Raw genomic sequence first — 14,714 nt, forward strand, 5'->3', positions numbered from 1 at the left:
TTCATATAATGTGTAAATATCAAATAAGGATAATTGGGATATCCATCACCTTAAATATTTATCTTTTCTTTATGCTAAGAACATTCAAATTATTCTAGCTATTTTGAAATGTATAATAGATTAGTGTTAAGAACAGTCGGCCAGGTGCAGAGGCTCACGCCTGTAATCCCAGCACTTTGGGAGGCCGAGGCGGGTGGATCACTTGAGTTCTGGAGTTCAAGACCAGCCTGGCCAACATGGCAAAACCCCGTCGCTACTAAAAAATACAAAAATTAGCCAGGCGTGGGGGCGGGCACCTTTAATCCCAGCTACTGGGGAGGCTGAGGCAGGAGAATTGCCTGAACCAGGAGGCGGAAGTTGCAGTGAGCCAAGATCACGCCACTGTACTCCAGCCTGGGCGACACAGTGAGACTCTGTCTCTGAGGAAAAAAAAAAAAAAAAAAGTCATCCAGCCACTGACTCCTTTCTGTGACTTCTCACTACTGGAAATTCCCAGAGATCTTTCTTTCCCTAGGTGATCTACTCTGATCTTATGGCTTTGACAACTCCCAAATACAGATCTTCAACTTTAACCTGTCTGTTAGTTCCAAACTCATTCATGAGTGCCATTCAAACTATAGTCCTTAGATTGGTGCCAGTCTATGAGGTGTTTATTACCTATCGGTAATGAAGTAAGTACAGAAATTGAGAGTAAGCATTCAGAAAATTTTACAGCAATTTGACGCTGCCGTGATACGCAAGCACCTGGTCAGTGGACTCATCTTCTCGAATAGGGTGTAGACCATTAGGGTGACTCGCATGTGGCAGGACTCACATAATAGTCATACACAGTAGGACGTCATTACAGAGTGCAAGGTTATTGAGAGGTTAGTTCATCAACTTTAACCCAAAAGTATATCAAAAATCTGAAAAAAGGTATTCATTTTTATAAAATTATTTTTATGAAAATTTACATTGTAATCAAGTTTCTCTTTTTTTTTCTTTATTTTTTTAGATGGAGTCTTGCTTTTTTGCCCAGGCTGGAGTATACTGGTACAATCTTAGCTTGCTGGAACCTCCATCTCCTGGGTTCAAGCGATTCTTCTGCCTCAGACTCTGGGGTAGCTGGAATTACAGGTGCTCACCACCATGCCCAGCTATTTTTTGTGTTTTTGGTAGTGATAGGGTTTCACCACGTTGGCCAGGCTGATCTTGAACTCCTGACCTCAAGTGAACCACCCGCCTCGGCCTCCCATAGTGCTGGGATTATAGGCATGAGCCACTGCGACTGGCCTCAAGTTTTTCTTTATTGGGAAATAAATACCTATGCCTTTAACCTCAATTAACTAATGGTGAAACAAAATTCACTGAACGTTTTTATCAAGAAAATATAGACCTATTCTAAAGGCAGCAGTAAAGGTAAACAAAATAAGTATCATGGAAGTGATTCCAGAGAACAGGAAAAAGAAAGAGTTCATTGAGTTTTCCTCCAAAATATGATACCTCATGTACTCAGTTCAGCTTTGAGGCTATAATTGATAGTGGAATGCTAAAACCTCAGTTTATAAGGCTATAGTACATCTGCACAAATACAATTTATTGTGTATTTGTGAAGATGTACTATTGGCTAATAAACCAATGAAACCATCAAAACTTAGGCATATTTAGGTGCAAAATATAAAGAGGTTTCAAACCAAAAGAATTCTTTAAAGGAAAGAATACTGAATTAGAACAAATGTTCAACATTTCACATATAAACATTTAGTGTTTGGCAGGATTAAAAAAAAAAAACTAAGCTGAAAATACAATAGATGTAAAGGTTAAATAATAGGGGAGCTAATAACCTGTCTTGTCACATTCTTGACTTTAATGGGAATATTTCTAGTATTTCATTATTGAGCTACTATAGATTTCATGTCAGGGTAATATAAATCTCTTCTTATTTTATCAGGAACATCAAATTTGCATTCCTGAAATGAATCTCAGTTGGGGGTATATTATTCCTACAATGTATGCCTGAAATCTTTTCCTTATTAAAGATTTTTTAAATTGGTGTTTATAAGTCAATGTAGTCCATAGTTTTCTTGTGTGGGAAAAGAGGAATGCATCAGTCAGAGTAGGCTAGGTTATGCTGTGATAAAAAACATCTCAAAATGTTAGCAGCTTACAGTAACAAAGGTTTAATTCTTATTCATGGTCTGTGTCCACCATCTGCTGTGCCTCTCTTCCACGCCATCTTCCCTCTGGAATGAAGTGGATAAAGCAGCTGATCTGACGTACTGCTGGTCATCATGGTAGAGATAAGAGAGACATGGTGAACCGTGAACTCTATTTTAAAACTTCTGCTTCTAAGTGGCATAATGTCACTTCTGCCCTTATTTCATTGACCATTTGGCCAAGGCAAATTGGAGAACTACTCTTGGCTTCAACGGGATGGGAATAAGTAATCCAGCCACAAGGAGGAGCACGTCAAGTCCTAAAGCAGGCCAGATGTCAGTGGGATGAAGGCCTATAATTAATCCATCCCCCAGGAGGGACAGCAAATGTTTTGAACAATAGTACAACCCACCACAATAGTGCAACATACCAAAAACAAATTTTTCAGGTTTATATTGTGTTTTGCTGGCTTTAGAAAATGATGTTGGAAGTTTTTTCTCTAAGTCCTAGACCAGTTTAAGTATCATTAGAATTTTATTTTCCTTGAAAGTTTGGAAGAAGTCACTAATAAAATATTTGAGTCCAGAGCTTCTCAGATTACCTTCTCAATGAATTCCCTGGCCAGTGACCATTTTCAGTTTTCTGTCTCTTTGGGAATTTATTTTATTTATTTATGTTTTTTAAAACAGCATTCATGTAATCACACTTTCAAAATGTATTTGTATAAAGTTTTATCAAGTACTCGTATAAATTGTTTAAATTTTCTCTGCATCTATGGTTACTTCCTGTTACTTGCTTCTTTCTGATTGTGTTTAATTTTTATTAACCTACATGTATAGAAATATCTATTTGCAAAAATAGTAATGTTGATAGGAATAGTAAGAGTACTGGCTGCCACAGTTATCATGAAGATTAAATAAGCTAATCTACGTACATTAGTGAGAACAGTGCCTTAGTAAGCACATTATCAGTGTTAGTCATCATCACATTATTTGTAATTTTCCAGTTTTGATCAACCTTATGCTTACTAGAATTATACACTGTTCTCTTTAAAAGTTGATCATAGACTCCTCTCATTAATGATTACTGACTTATGCTATCTTTTAACTCGTGTTTTTTAAACATTTTGAACCACTTTGTTAAGAATACATTTTTTATGAGTCTAACACCTCATAACACTGCTTGTAGAAAATTGCCAACTCTCATTAAATAACACAGTATATAGATACATATGTGTGTGTGTATATATATGTGTATGTGTGTGTATATATCCTATATATACATATATACGTATGTACACACACAGGCTGGAATGCAGTGGCTTGAGATCTGCTCACTGCCACCTCCACCTCCCAGGTTCAAGCAATTCGCCTCCTGAGTAGCTGCCATTACAGGCACCCGCTACCACCCAATTTTTGTATTTTTAGTAGAGATGAGGTTTTGCCATGTTGGCCAGGCTGGTCTTGAACTCCTGATCTCAGGTGATCCACCCGCCTCAGTCTCCCAAAGTGCTGGGATTATAGGCGTGAACCACTGCACCTGACCAATTAACACAGTTTATGTTTTTAACTTTCTGCTCAGTTAAGTCATCACAAAGTACCACCTGTAGTTAACTACAGTCTCATACAGCAGTTAATTTGAATAAAGGAAAATCTGCCATAATAAATACGTTTTGAGACATAAACAACATTATTTAAAATGTCTAGTATAACAGTAATGAGGGAGTGGGAACTGGCATCTAACTTTCATGAACAAGTGGTTAGTGGTTAGTATCTTACTATTTTTTGTATGTTTGTTTGTTTTTGTTTTTGAGACTGAGTCTCACTCTGTCACCCAGGCTGGGGTGCAGTGGTGTGATCACAGCTCTCTGCAGCCTCAGCCTCCCCAGTCTCAGGTGATCCTCCCACTTCAGCCTCCTGAGTAGCTGGGACTATAGGTGCACACTACCACACCCAGATAATTTTTGGTTTATTTTTGTAGATGGGGTTTCGCCATGTTGTTCAGGTTGGTCTCGAACTCCTGGGCTCAAGTGATCAGCCTGCCTTGGCCTCCCAAAGCGCTACAGTTACAGGCATGAGCCACCGTGCCCAGCCCAGTATCTTATTTGTATGAACTGCAATTATATCATTTACTTTCAAAATGCTTGTAAGCAGTCAGTCCCAAGTCAGTTATATTCTTTTATGGAAATAATTTATTTAGAAAACATCCTTTATAATAACATAAAAAGAAAATTTTAACTTAACCCTTATCCAAGTGATCCAAATGATGTTAGTAATCAGGTTAACTAAGAAAATACTTCCAACTGGTGCAGGGCAAGCAGACTTTCCATAATCACAAACATGTGAAAAACATAGTAAGTAGGTAAGACACAGTTCATATATCATTGTATTTATTCTCACAACAATCCTGCAAGAGAAGTAATATTTGCCCCATTTGACAGATGTCAAAGCCGAGGCCCAGAGAAGCTAGGACTTACCCAAGATTATTATAGCTTGTGTTCTTTCCATTATTACACATTGTTGAAAAGTTTAATTGAAATAGAATGCTGGGAGATAAAAGATCTCTACATGAAAACTACAAAACACAGATGAAAGAAATTGAAGAGCATACAAACAAATGGAAAAATATCCCTTGCTCATGGATTGAAAGAATTAATATAGTTACAAAGACCATACTGCCCAAAGCAGTCTACAGATTCAATACAATCCCTATCAAAACATCAATGTCATTTTTCACAGAAAAAGAAAACACAATCCTAAAATTTGTATGGAACCAAAGATGATTGTTAATAGCCAATCCTGAGCAAAAAGAACAAAGCTGGAGGCATCACTCTACCTGATTTCAAAACATATTTATTACAAGGCTATAGTAACCAAAACAGCATGGTATTGGAATAAAAACAGACATGTAGACCAAAGGAACAAAATACAGAAGCCAGAAAATAATGCTACATATTTACAGTCAACTGATTTTCAACAAAGTTTCCAAGAGCATTTATGGCGGAAATGACACCCTCTTCAATAAGAGGGGCTAGGAAAATTAGATACCCATACACAGACAACTAAAACCGAACCCCTATCTCTCACTATAGACAAAATCAACTCAAGACAGATTAAACGCTTAAACATAAGACCTGACACTATAAAACTACTAGAAGAAAACATAGGGGAAACATTTCAGGACACTGGCCCAGGCAAAGATTTTATGGCTAAGACCTCAAAAGCACAGGAAACAAAAACAAAAATGGACAAATGGGACTATATTAAACTAAAAAGCAAGGGAAACAGTCAACAGAGGGAAGAGACAATCCATTGAATGGGAGAAAATATTTGCAAACTATTCATCCAGCAAGGGACTAATATCCAAAATATGCAAGGAACTCAAACAACTCAACAGTAAAATAATAATAACAATCATCATCATCATCATCATCATCATCATCATCATTCCAGGAAACAGTGGACAGATAACATGAATAAACAGAAGACATACAAATGGGCAGATACGTCAAAAAATGCTCAACGTTACTAATCGTTAGGGAAATGCAAATCAAAACCATGTTGAGATACCATCTTTTACCAGTCAGAATAGGCTATTACTGAAAAGATAAGAAATAACAGGAGAGAAAAAGTAACTCTTATATACTGTTGTAGGAATGTAAATTAGTAGAGCTATTATGAAAAACAGTATGAAGATGTCTCAAGAAACTAAAAATAGAACTAACATACAATCCAGCAATCCTACTGCTGGGCATTTATCCAAAGGAAGAGGAATTTGTATATTAAGCAGACACCTGCACTCCGTGTTTATTGCAGGACCATTCACAATAGCAAAGATATGGAATGAAGCTAAGTGATTATCAACAGATGACTGGATAGAGAAAATGTGCTATATATACACAACGGAGTACTATTAGGCCATAAAAAAGAATGAACTCATCATTTGCAGCAACATGCGTAGAACTGGAAGTCATTATATTAAGTGAAATAAGCCAGGCACAGAAAGACAAGTATCACATGAGATAGAGTAGAATGATATATAACAGATGCTGAGAAGGGTGTGTCAGGGGAGAGGGTAGGCGGATGAAGAAAGGTTGGTTAATGGGTAAAAACATACAATTAGATAGAAGGAATAAGTTCTAATGTTCAATAGTAGAGTGGGGTGACTACAGTTAACAACAATGTATATTTCAAAACAGCAAGAAGACTTGAAATGTTCCCGACACATAGAAATGATAAATCCTTGAGGTGATGGATACCAAAAGACCCTGACTTGCTGGGCACAGTGGTTCATAGCTATAATCCCAGTACTTTGAGAGGCCTCCTGGGGAGGATGGCTTGCAGCCAGGATTTCAAGATCAGCCTGGCCAATATAGCGAGACCTGGTCTCTAAAATAAATAAATAAATAATTAACTGGGCATGGTGATGCATACCCGTAGTCCTAGCTACTTGGGAGGCTGAGGTGGAAGGATCACTTGAGCCCAGGAGTTCAGGGCTGCAGTGAGCTATGATCATACCACCGCAGCCCAGCCTGGACAACCGTGTAGACCTGGACCCTTTCTCAAAAAAAAATTAAAAAAAAAAAAATCCCTGACCTGATCATTAAACATTCCACGGGTGCAACAAAATACCACATGCCATTCATAAATATGTACAAAGAGTATATACCAATTTAAAAAAGAAATAGAACCTTGGTTAGATTTTATTTCCACATTTCTGGTTAGTATCAGTAACTATAGCTGAACTTTCAAAGCTACTTTGTCAACATAGTAATAACCAAATATCTTGGGGTTTTTTTCTGCGCCAACTCTGATGACTCTAAAACACCAATTCAGGGAAAACGGCTGGGGAGAAAGTAGGCTTCTTGTGGTTTTTCAGGATAATACTGCCACCTGGTGGACTAATGGTGAGCTGAGGTAGGTTGTCTAATGCATGATTTCAATTTTACTTGATTAAAATTCTCAATGGACAAGAAGGGCAGCTTCCAGAAACATCTTTGCTTTGAGTTGTGTCTCAGGCAAAATGATATTATAATAATTTCATGTTGTGCATAGTAACCAAACTGCTGTTTTCATATAAATTGCCAATTAGATCCAATAAGAATTCATTTACTCATTCATTCAACACATATTACCAGCTATTTATTGTGGATAAAGTCAAGGACACAAAGGTGACTAAGGACGTGCTCCACGTTTCTAGATAATAAGATGCTATTCCTGTAGTGGTTGAGAATATGTACTCTTGAAGGAGATGGCCTGAGTTCAAATCCCATATCTGCCACTAACCAGCTATGTGATTTTGGACAAGTCACCTAAACTTTCTATGTCACCTCAGTGTCATTATGTGCAGAACTGGACTAATCACAGCTTCTTGTTCAGTTATCAGGTACTCTGTGGAGTGTTAAGTTCCGTGTATGCATGAGAAGGAGGTCTCCAGGGTGAACAGCATCCCTGTAGATGAAGATGAGCAGCAGGGATGAGGCATTACCACACAAAGACTTTGGGGTGGGAAAACAAAGTCTTGTTCTGTGGGATCGGAATAATCCATGTTGATTTATTCTACCATACTCCTCAAAACACACACGAACTTAGGCAAAAGCTTGCTCAGTGCAGAATTGCTTGTGACTGCAAAAGACTGAAAACTACCTAAATAACCATGAATAGGGGACTGGTTAAACTGATTACGGCACAGCTGTATAGTAATATAGGAGGCCAGCATAAAAAAGAATGAAGTAGAACTATCTGTACTGAGATGGATCAACCACTAACACACAATACGTGGAAAACCTGAAATGCAGAACAGAGGTATAGTGTGGTCTCATTTGTTTAGAAGTGAGGTTGTGCATTCACACGGTTAAAGATGTGTAGAATATTTGGGGGAGAATATTGTGTGGATTGGCTCTCTTACCTTCTGCTCCATCCTCTTCTGCTCTATCCTCCTTCTAGGATGTCTTCAAAACTGTAGAGCTGGAAAGCTAAAAGCCGTAGTTCCCAAAGTCCTTTCCAGATAATGCTCTGGATGCAAAATTGGGCTCCTCCAATTAAATATACTAACACGATATGCAAGTCAGGGATGAGCAGAAGGCCAGCTTCCTTCTTGTTACTGTCAGCAAGCAAGGCAAGGAGATGGGGATTGAGACGCAATTGTGATGAAGTGACCCAGCTTGCCAGGGTCTATCCTCTGGCTTCATGGTGGCAGGAGCAGTAGCTTTTTGCTCTCTGGAGCCATGCTCTTGAACAGTGGCTCCATCTGGAGCACTCCCTCCCTCCTATCCCTACTCTTCTAGCCCTTCCAATGATTTCATAAGGACCTACTTCCCTGTATTAAGTCCTGTCTACTTTAGCTTCCCAGAAGATTTCTATTTCCTGCAGTGAACTTTGATTATTACAGCCATTTAAGAAACTGGTAAGAATCTTGTCATGGTTAGTATCATGTGTCAACTCGACTGGGCTAAGGGATGCCCAGATAGCCGGAAAAGCACTTACTGGGTTTGTCTGTGAGGTTATTTCTGGAATAGATTAGCATCTGAATCAGGGGACTGAGTAAAGATCCCTGAGAAAATATCTCTCACCAGTGTGGGAGTGCAACATCCAGTCTGTTAGGACCTGGATAGAACAATGTGGGGGAAGGACAAATTCACTCTCTCTTCTTCAGCCAGGACATCTATCTTCTCCTATCCTTGGATGTCAAAGCTGCTGGTTCTCAGGCCTTCAGACTTGAACTGAGTTATACCACCACCTTTCCTGGTTCTCCACCTTGCACGTGGCAAATCATGAAACTTCCTGGCTTCCATAATCTCACTATATATATATATATACACACACACACACACACGTATCTATATGTATGTATGTGTGTATATATATATATATCTCCTATTGGTTCTGTTCCCCTGAAGAACCCTAATACAAGCCATTACCTTAGAAGAAAGTGGGCTGAGATCCAGAAGGAATGGAGACTTTTTTTTTACTCTATTGTATATACTGTTTTGTACTGTCAGAAAAGTTTTCTATATGTGTATTTTTTGAGGCAGTTCTATGTGTACTGATAGGGAACTAGAGCTACAGTATGTTATTACTTTTTCCAAACAAAAAAAACAGAGCAACGTGAACAGTATTATATATATATATATTACGCTTATTACATTGGGGAAAATCTATATAGAGATATATCTATACCTATTTAGATATATATCTAAAAATGTATGTTTATAAACACCTCCAGATAGGACAACTGGGTGACTAGGGGAAAGGATGAGAGAAAGACTTATCACTGTCTACTTTGTACTTTAGAATTTTATGCCCTGTCCATATGTTATTTAAAACTATATTGTTAACTAAAATGAGAAACTAGTAAGTTTTAAACGAATAATCCACTTTGGTCAAAGCACATGCATCTTGTTGGGGATTACTGGGATGTAAGACCAAAATAAAAATGTAGGTTGGAGCTTAGGCAAGACAAATGAGAGTGAGGAAGATCTCATTATGCTGGCATTTGCTTCCCTCCATCCCTAGAAGCCACTGGGAATGGTCTTTCCATAGTTCCAACTGGGCTGCTCCCTCCCTACTCGACCTCCCCAAAATCTAAGATCTCTCTCAGGGAAAGCCTCAAGCTTTTCAACTCAATCGCCCTCCCTCTCTTTCCCTGGCAAGGTAAAGAAAATTATCAAAAGCAAGTATATGTTCAGGGCTGGGCTTTTTAATAAACATTACTGAGTTTCAAAAGCAGAAACTCTTTTCCCCACCTCCCAACTCTCTCTTTCCTGGTTCATGTCAAAAACAAAGTCCACTGTTAGTCACAGTGCTTAAATTTTAATGCATTGACTAAAACATGGACACATTATAATGGAAATAATTCAGGGGATTCCCTCTTTTGATTAGAGAAGGAAGAAGAAGGGAGAGGGGCCTGATGATTCTGCAAGCATTAGGTATTCCTCCAACAAAGAGGAGGGCAACCATTGAGGGCGGTGGGGTGTCAGCAAGGAGGCTGAAGAAAACAAAGTCTGCAATGGCCAGAGTTTGCCTAGAACTCACTCTGCTGTTTCACTGTATCCTCTTGAATCTCAGTTTCAATGTGCAGCTGCCTATACTCTATCCAAGAGGATGTGAGGTAAGCATTTCTAGTTAGAGTGGTGAGAGCTTCCACAGCATGGTGGTGGCTGTCTTCAACACGAGAAATCTCAAGACATCAGACGGCTGCTTCATTCCCCAATGTTATCACAGCCCAAGGACCTCCGGCACACAGCTTGTGGCCTAGAAATATCTGTTAAATGAATAAACAGAAGAATGCCAATGTGTGTGCACAAACTACGATGCTGCCTCAGCATCACCCAAGACTGCTGAGGTGTGGTCCCTCTCCCCCAGCCTGGTCAGGGGAGGTAGTGCATGGATGGCAGTCCTAAGAGACCTCTTCGACCCTGAGCTGCTAGATAAAATACCTGGGGAGCTGGTGCCAAGCAACAGGGCTGGCAGAATCAAGCCATGGGAAGAGTTTATGAGCAAGAATCAGTGAGAGGAAGAAAACTCAGGGGCAGATCTGGGGCAGTCAGGGCCAGGGAACTAAGTTAGGAACAGATGGGCCAGAGCCAGGAAGGACCAAGCCAGTGGCTGTGTTGGCAGATAAAGTAGCTGCCAGATGAGTACTTCAGACCAGATCAACGAAGTGGATTCAAGTCTCCAGAAAGAAAGAGTCTGCCCTTCTCCAAAGATCCAAGGCTGTCTGGTAGAAACTTCTCCAATTATGGAAATGTTCTGTATCTGTGCTGTCCAATATGGTAGCCACAAGCCACATGTGGCTATTTTCAGCCATCTCAAAATGTGGCAAATGTGACTATGGAACTGAATTCTTAATTTTAATTAACTTTAATTTAAGATCTCTAGAAAACCCTTAGTAGGGCCGGGCATGGTGACTCACCTGTAATCCCAGCACTTTGGGAGGCCAAGGCAGGAGGGTCAGTTGAGCTCAGGAGTTGGAGACCAGCCTGGGCAATAAAGTGAGATCTCATCTGAAAAAAAAATTAGCTGGGCATGGTGGCGTGAACCTGTAGTCCCAGCTACTCGGAAGGCTGAGGTGGGAGAATCACTTAAGCCTGGGAGGTTGAGACTGCAATGAGCCATGATCGCACCACTGCACTCCAGCCTGGGCAACAGAGCAAGACCCTGTCTCAAAAACAACAACAAAAGCAAAAACAACAGAAAACCATTAGGAGAAATAGCTCAAGACTTTAACCCTGTGCCAAAAGCACGGTGACCCAGCAGGAATCCCTTCCTCTATGTTCTCAGGTCAGAATGGAGAGTGGCTGGATGTTTGAACTGTGTAAACAGATGCAAAAACAGTTTAGGAATAAACATCAACTGAAAAAAATAAGTGGCGACAGGCTCTGAATCAGAATAAAGATCTCCAAAAAAACCAAATTCCCAACCGAGGAAAACATCAGTATTACAAGCCAAAGAGCCTTCTACGTGGAAGCTGCCTGAGCTAAAGCGAAGGATGGAAGGAGGGTTTGGTCGTTTTACCTCCTACATCATCACTTCCATTCAGTTGCCACCCTGTCCTTTTAATTCCCCCTGACAGTATGATAAACTATCGCCAGGGAGTGATGAGATCAAATGTTTCTGAAGACCACTCCAGCCATGATACAGAGGATGGATTGGAGGACTCCCAAGCTGGAGGAGCTGTTAAGGCAGGGTGCTGCAGAAGTCCAAAGGAATTGGGGCCACCAAGAATGGCGATGGGAATGAAAAAACAAAAGGACATCTAGGATGTGGCAGCTGAGGGTTATGTTGAAAACTGCTTGAATATGGGAGGAAGACAGAACAAGAGAGGTCTCAAGTAATGATAAACGGTGCAGGTTGTAAAAACAGACTACGTGAATGCAAATCCTGTTTTTATGTTTGTTTGTTTGTTTGTCGCTTACAAACTGAGGGACCTGGAGTGAACTTAACCTGTTTTCCTGTTTCTGTAGAAGTGATTGCCCCTCTCCCACCCTCCACAGCACCTGTGGGCAGGTGTGACGAATGGTGCCCGGAATTCTATAAGCCCCTGTGGAGAGCTCACTTCTCTCCCTCCCTCACACCCAGCCTCTACCTGAAGATGATCAGGGCTGTCATCATGCCCTCTAACCCTCTTTGTGCCAGTTAATGCCACAAGAAGCCAGGAGCCCTAGATCATGCCTTATCCTCTAGACTCCATACATTGTCTCTTTTGGTCCCATTTCTATCCTTCTCTAGCTCCCAAAACCCTTTGCCTCTGCCCTCTGGGTCTCACAGTCATCAGCAACAACCCTCATACTCTCAATCTCTTGTGTTGACATTCTCTCCAAGACTTTGATCTGAGCCTTGGCTCTCTGCTGAGGACACTGTTTGTTCTGCAGCCCTCTCCAGTGCTGCTGATGTTGTTCTCCTATCTCCTGTACAACTCCTAACAGTTGTGTAGGTAATCCTCAATGCTGTTTCCAGACCATTCTCCCACCTTCCTTCCCAAGAAAGCCTCACCACTGAATCTCATGTCATCCGACTATATCCCTAATACCCCACCTTGTTGGTCACCACGCATCACAAGACCACTCCTTATCATGTTTTTAACTTTTTAGCTCCTGGCTTGCTGTCACTCTTTCAAATACTGCTGCTGTCATAATGCTTAGTTCTCTCAACATCTTTCATGCCTCTAGCTCGCTATCTCTAGTAGGCAAACTGCAACTCTTCAACCACACACAGACCAACAATCCATTGATCCAGGTGTTTTCACTGTCCTCAATCCCATGTGGCCTCCTTTCCATACTTACCCAGCTTAGCTTCCATGCTCTATCATTACAATCACTTCTTCGCATCAATCTTACCACCACCTTTGTCCCTGCCCAGTTGTGTCGCATTCACCTACAAAAATCCCACTGCTTGTTAAATCCGTATCTCAACCTGTTCCACATCTGCCTCCTAACAGGCGAATGTAAAGGGAAAAACATGCCACTATGCTGATGGGTCTCAGTGTACATCCAGAACGCTCCTTCAGTTCCTTAGTCATGTGGGCCTCTGGTGCTGCTGGGAACCCTAGTTCATTTTCCAGTCCATTCATTCCCCACGTCATACTAGCTGACAATAGAAATATTCTAGGGGCTGGACTGAAGGTAGTGTTATCTCGATTGTTCAGTTAGTTACAGACAGAATTCCTTGTTCTACTCTCCCTTCTCAATACTGTTCTTTAAAAACAACTTTTTAGCAGAAATATTCTAGGTACATTTATGGGTATTAGCACAATTCTCACAACTACCCTATGTGATTCTGTTTGTCTGATTAACAGATGAAGAAAATGAGATACCAAATGTCAAAATAACTTCCCCCAGATACTGTAGGCAGTGAGTGGTCAAGCCAAGATTCAAATCTATGCAGATGGCTCCAAAGTTTGAGTTCTTGACCTTATTAGGATTAATTCATATCTTGTTATCTATCAAACTTCCAACACCTCCACCTGCTCTTCCTCTAACCTCATTTCATTTGGTTAGTTTTGGGTTTTTTCCAATTTAACTTCCACAAACCCTCACGATCACATCTACCCACCTAATTACATCTGGGCCCATATATGCCTTCCTTCCTGAACTATGCCCAAATTATTATTCTCCTATCTTCTCCTATCTAAACCAACCCTTCCACTTGAGCACTTGACCCTGTCCCACCTCCCAGCCACTGCTCCAGCAATGCCACCTCCCCTGGATCCTATATCATGTTTTTCCTATATCATGTTTTTCCTTCTCTACAGGATTATCCCCGCTGGCACACATTCATTGTCATTGTTGCCAATTTAAATCTCAAATGAATTATAAATCTCAAAACAATTATGCTAACTGAAAGAAGCCAGACCCCCAAATCCTAAATTCTGATTCCGTTTTATAAAATTCTAGAAAATGAACACTAATCTATGGTGACAGAAAGTATATCAGTAGTTACCTGAGGGGAAGGGGCCAAGGGATGGATTACCAAGGGCAGGAGGAAACTTGAGGGTATTAAACATGTTCATTAACTTGATTGTGGTTTCAAGGGTGTATAAATGTCAAAACATATCAAATGAACACTTCAAATATGTGTAGTTTATAGCATATCAATTATACCTAATTTTAAAAAAATCTCTTGACCCCACATACCTCCAGCCATTGTCCAATTTTGCTATTGCCTTTTATGTTAAAACTCCCTAAAGAGCTGTCAAAATGTACTATCTCCAGTTTCTACACCATTTTTTATCTTACTACTCTCCCCTGCCTTGCTCCATACCAGCTAAATGGGCCACCTTGCCATTTCTAACTCCCCAGGCATGCTTCTGCACTCTGCCCCCAGACAGCAATGAGGATCCTTCACTTCCTAAAGAACTTTGCTCAGTTGTCATCCCAGAGAGGCCTTCCTGAACTACTCTATTTGAAACTCCAACCCACCTATCACCCCTGACATTTGCCATCTCCCTCCCCTGCCTGATTGGTCTCCATCTCATTTAGCACCACCCTACCCCACTACATACGTACTTGTTTACTGAGTATCTCCCCCAATCAGAACATTGAGGGAGATATTTTGTCTATTTTGTTCATTGCCTATAAC

This window comes from Macaca thibetana, chromosome 6, assembly GCF_024542745.1.
Source record: "Macaca thibetana thibetana isolate TM-01 chromosome 6, ASM2454274v1, whole genome shotgun sequence".
Taxonomy (NCBI): Eukaryota; Metazoa; Chordata; class Mammalia; order Primates; family Cercopithecidae; genus Macaca; species Macaca thibetana.